The sequence below is a fragment of the Tupaia chinensis genome, unplaced genomic scaffold (genome assembly GCF_000334495.1).
Source record: "Tupaia chinensis unplaced genomic scaffold, TupChi_1.0 Scaffold000387_1, whole genome shotgun sequence".
NCBI lineage: Eukaryota > Metazoa > Chordata > Mammalia > Scandentia > Tupaiidae > Tupaia > Tupaia belangeri.
Window position 1 is genome coordinate 84,611 of NW_006159889.1, and position 5,510 is coordinate 90,120.

General features: G+C 45.0%; 1 protein-coding gene across 2 annotated transcripts in view; it reads left to right on the forward strand.

Moving 5' to 3' along the window:
- The window catches only part of PPIH (peptidylprolyl isomerase H), a 26,146-nt gene extending 23,312 nt beyond the window's left edge, over window positions 1-2,834 (forward strand). The window contains exon 10 of one of the 2 annotated variants that reach the window (XM_006153717.3): window positions 2,217-2,645. The gene's annotated coding sequence lies outside the window, so the exon portion shown is untranslated. The other variant, XM_006153716.3, reaches the window with a different exon arrangement.
- The last annotated feature ends 2,676 nt before the right edge of the window (window positions 2,835-5,510 follow it).

A 5,510-nucleotide genomic window follows, 5' to 3' on the forward strand; every position in this document is an offset into this window, starting at 1 on the left:
CACTTAACTGCACCTGTGAGTGATATTGGGTCATCAGGAAAGTCATGAAGCATTTTTGCTTAGAAAAAACAGAAAAATAATGTCATGACTTTCCTGATGAACTAAAAGATTTTGAGATTTTAAAACAAGGCAAAGAGGGGACCAGCAGTTAACGTAATGGCTATGTCGCTGGACTCCCACGTAGTCGACCGCTGTTCAAGTCCTGGACCCAGTGGCTTAAACTCATGTCGGGTGCATGTGCGTGCGTGCCCAAGATCCCGAGAGAATGGAGGAGAAGGGATTGCAGTGTGGCCATCCCTCTAGGGGGTGATTTCTCACTTTCTGTCTCTCTGTCTCTCTCTCTCTGTCTGGCGAGCGCACGTGCCCTACAGCAAAAACCTCTCTAAAAAAAGAAAAAAGAAAAAAAAACAAGGCAAAGAAAGTACAAATCCTGGATCTGCTTGCAATGGGTTGGAAAGACTACAGAGGTCAAGATCGGTCATGCTTCAGTTGAGTACAACAAAGAATACAGCTTATTAGGGGGCTAAATAAGGGAAGGGGAAGAGGGAATAGCATGTGCAAAGGCAGACAAGCAGAAAGCAGCCGGAAGAGTAGAGAAGCTACAAATCATTCAGTATAGCCAAAGCAGAAAGGTGAGGAAAGCAGGTGATAAGAGGTGGTGCTTGAGGGAGGGCCGGGCCAGTTGTAAGGGATTAAGCTGTTGATGTTATCCTGAGGGCAGGAGATGGGTTTCGGCCATAGATAATTTCTTCCCCCTGGGGAAAGCCTGTTGTCCTGATTCCCTAAGGGGGTCCTCACCCTCCAAAGAACCAGGTCAGTAGGAGCCACTGAAGGGTTTTGTGGAGACTCTTGCAGTTGAATGTTCTTATTCAGAAGATGGTTGTGATAGTCCTGTGGAGTCCACTGCAGTGGTCCAGGCAAGAGAAAAGAGTTTCCATGTGAAAATATGGGTCTAGGGAGCATTGGAGATTCGGCAGCAAATATTTGTGTGCCTGCCAGGTGTGTGACACTGTTTGTTCCCTGCCCTGGACGTCAGAAGCTCTGCCAGCTGAAGAGGCAGGGAAGGGGAGGATGTCTGGCTCTTCCCAGGCTGGTCCAGCCCAGAGGCAGAGTCACCTACATGGTCACAGTTCGCACACACACAGGTACATCTCTCCCCCAGAGTACTAGACAGCCTAGCAAAAGAACGGAGGAGGTGTATCTGTATGTGTTGGCAAGATTTCTCAGGTGACAGTCAAGATGTAGCAGTACGCTGTGTAAGTGTGGTACTATTTATTTTGAGTAACTATTTCAGAATTTTCTGCCATGATAAATAGTAGACTTAATAACAGTTACTTATGCAGAGTAGAGATAGCTAAGAGACTCTTCAGTCTATACTCTTCCATTTACGCTAGAATGGTTTACATTGACCATGTACCTTATAGTAGAATTTCTTTTAACTAATTCCGATTCCTCCCAGCACCTCCCTGGAGAATGCCATAGCTGTGGCTAGCATCATCTTGTGAGTCCTTCCTGGTCTCTCCATCTCTTCCTCCCAGATCTGGGCTGAGTCAGTGGTTCCCACCTGGGTGCCTCCTGGGTCCATTTGGTTCATCTCACCATTACAGTGTTGAACACAGTGACTCACAAATGTGGTGGTCCATTTTTCTCTAGACTGAGAACTCCTTGAAGCAAGGATCATGTTGACTAACACAGTGTCTGGTCTAACAAAGTTTAGTTCCTACAACTTAGAAAGTACAGTTACACATTTTTATACATTTTACTAGGGGTCCTAAACAAATTATCAGACCCTATAGTAAGACACCAGGATTCACTGTCACTGGAGGAGGGTATGACCACATTTGGACTGGCATCTGAGTTCTTTTAGTACAGTGAATTCTAAGACCATCAGCAGAGTGCGGACTTCTCTTCAACCCTGAGACCAAAACTTGCAGGGAGGAAGGATTGTTCTTTGCTCTGGAGCTCTGCAGAGAGCCATCAGCGTTTGACAAAAGGGACATAGAGTTTGGAGCCAGATAGACCGGGAAGCCCCACTGCTGTTTAACTGTGTGAACTTAGTCAAGGCATTATATCTCTTGGGACTCTAGCTTGCTCCTTTCCATAGTTAAAAATAATATATGCTGCTCAGAAGTGTGGAAGGTAAATAATAAATGAGACAATATGCTTAGCCATATACGTTAGTTTCTTTCTCTTTCTCTCTTTCTTTCTTCCAATAGCTGCCACAGTGCACGTGTACTTGCCAGAGGGAGAAAGCACCCCCCAATGGGATATGGTCATGCCACATCCCTTCTCCATTTCTCCATGCTGTCAAGATTCTGAGAACACATACAGGGGCCCTGGGTGTTTTTCAGGCCACCGAGGCTGGGGTTCAAACTGCATGGTCAGCCATGTGGGTCTGGCTCCCTGAACCACCGTATCACGGGACCAACCTCTTCTTAGTTCCTGTGTAATTTTTACACCTTTCTGCTTTGCTCTGAGAAACTAAAGGTCTGACCTATGGTTAGGATCAGACTTGTTCTAATCCTTTGGGAAAAGGGGACCAGGATTGCAGGGGTTCAGTTGGTCACTGTCTCTCATGAACTGTCCGCTTGCATTCTCTGAGCTGCTAATCTCCCCATCGCTCACTGATCTCCACATCTCTGCCCTTGTAGGCCCTCCTTTGCTCTGAGTGGCGTTCTTGAATAAGATCATTTGGAACGGCCCTTGTGTTTGCTTCCCTGCCTGCTGCTGCCCCATTTGGTCAAGAGACCCTGGAAGTATCAGATTCAGAGCCCAAGATTGTCCATGTTTAAGTTTTCAATTGTAAATAAAGTTTTTTTATGTATGGTTTTTTTATTTTGTTCTGTTTTGCTTTTCGTTATTTTTGTGGGTTTTTTTTTTTTTTTGTATATGTGTCATTTTGAAATGGTTGTAGTGATAGCCCTGCCTCCTCACACCACAGCCTCAGCTAGGAGGACTGGGTGTCCCCCCCGAGGCCCGCATGGTGCCATACCCTCGCTTCATATAGCTGATGCCTCACACTTATAAGCAGTTGTAGATTCAAGCTGACTGGACAAAGGACAAACTCCACAAAGCCCAGGCCCTTAAAGTACTATTGCAAGAATGTTCCCATTGGGTTCAGTCTGGTTAGTTCTAGGGCCTGTGGGGAAAGAGCCACTAACTTGGAGTGTTTGGGGAGACCATTTGGTAGAATATATCTTGGCCATGATGAAGTGTGAATTTAATCAAAAATCTTGGTTTGAACACTGGGTCATTTATTTTTTAAAGAAATTTTTAAAGTTTATTCCTCCACAAGAGAAAGGAATAGGTATCCCTAAAAGGTTCTTAATGCCATGATCCACCCCTAGTTCCAGCTGGTCTGAATTCACAGGCCCGGGTGTGCCTAGTTTACATAGAGAGGTACCAGGACACAAACACAAGGCCTTCCCCACGTGGGTACAACTGCATTAAGGCTGCACCATCTGGTCCTGGGGCTATTTTTTTAAAGTCTTAAAAAAAAGATTTTCTTTGCTATAGGAGTGCATGCTATAGGATGCATGCACTCGCTAGAGAGACAGACCGAAAGCAAGAAATCACCCCCAGGGGGGTTGGCCAAACCACAATCCCTTCTTTTCCATTCTCTTTTGGGGATTTTGGGCATGCACATACACATGTTCGGCATGAATTTTAAGCCACCAGGTCTGGAACTTGAACCACAATCAACTACGTGGAGGTCCACTGATGTAATCATTATGCTATCTCCTGGTCCCAACAGTTGCAGTCTTGAGAAGTTCACTTTTCTCTTTCAGAGCTTCAGTTTCTTCATCTGTATGATGAGGATAATAGTATTTACCTCGTCACATTGTTGGAAGCGTCAAATAAGAGAATCTGACTGGGACAGCAACTTTTAAACAGTAACATGCATTGGAAAATGTTAGTTTCCAAAGCCAATCGTCCAACATAGTCCCCCTAAGTGTAATGTTGAAGAAGGAAATAAAAAAAGTCGCTGGTGTTTCTTTCATGAGGCATCTTCCGTGTTTTGCCATTCCTACTTTCTGGATCCTGTTTTGAGGACAAGAATGTCTCGTAACTATTGACAGCAGGACACCAGCAATGGGGTTACAGAGCTGTGACAGAACAGAACCTGGTGCAAAATGCTATTTCACTTATCAGGGAGAGGTTATCAATTATTTTGCACCCGTATGGTTTTTTGTTGTTTTTGCTAAAGATGTGTGCACTCACTAGAAAGAGTCAGGGAAAGTGAGAAATGACCCCCAAGGTGGGGGTGGCCATGCCACAATTCCTTTTCCATTCTCTTCTTGGGACTCTAGCTATGCACGCACACACACCAGTTGTTTTTCAAGCTGCCATTTGGAATTCAAACTGCTCAGTAGGCCATGTGGAATCCAGCTGCCTTAACCTCGACACCACCTGCTGGTCCAACACTGATACCTTAATTACATTTTTTAACGAACTTTTCAAGTCTTCTTGTTCAAAGGCCCTTGTACAAATACCGATCTTTACAACTGTCCATAGCCAAGTAAACAGTCTTCAGGGGCCACAGCAGAGAAAGAAATGTGATCTAGTAGAGCTGGGGTCTTTCATTTACTATCGACAGGGTAGAATTCTAAAGAGAAGGGGAAGAGGGTGAACAGCTGTGACCCTGAGCAGCCATGCCATTCAGCTGCGCTCAGATCTGCCATTTACATTTTTGCAGGTCTCTGTCCAAGGCAGTAGAACTGCAACCATGAGTGGGATATGGCCAGTGCTTGTGACAGGAGACAGGCAACACAGTTTCAGTTCAAGGTGATCAGCATGAAAATGTGTGCCCTTAAGAAGGCGAGAGATAGGGTCTTTTTTTTCAGCACCAATAAGGTGAGCATCTAGTGTCTAGCAGATGCTCAGTAAGTATCTGTTGAGTGGAAGAAGATAGTGTGAGAGCTGAGTGGAGAAACTAAAGGTAAGAAGATGGGGCCAACAGAAGATTTCTTGGAAGATGTGACATTTGAGGTAAGTATTGACAGATTGATGGGTTGAAATGATCAGATCATCAAGGTGGGGAGGGCTTTCTAGAAGATGAGAACTTTGTTCTTAGACTAGAGTGTGAGAGATGCGGGATAGGTGAAAGTTATCCTGTAAAGGTGATTCTTGGGATAAATACCTCTTGCCCCTCACATCACTTAAAATAAGGCATTGGAGTTGTCCGTCCTGCGGTTTCCGTGGACAGCTGGCTGGCGTGAGCTGGGATGGTGGGGTTGGAGGTAGGGGCTAGAGGTAACAACTCGGGTGTGGCGCTCCACTTTGGAACAGGAGCTGAATTCCACCGAGAACTGTTAGCCCTCAGTGCTTCAGTTCCATCTCTGCAGTGGTAGAAGGTGGCCAGTCACAAGAAAATTAGTGGTTTCTTCATGCTTTATTGAGCATGAAGATGAGCTGAATGAAGTAAGTGGATGAGTAAGTAATGATACTTTTAAAGATGACAGAATTTGTCTTTCTGCTTGAGAAGTCATCCCTTCAAAGCAGTTACATAG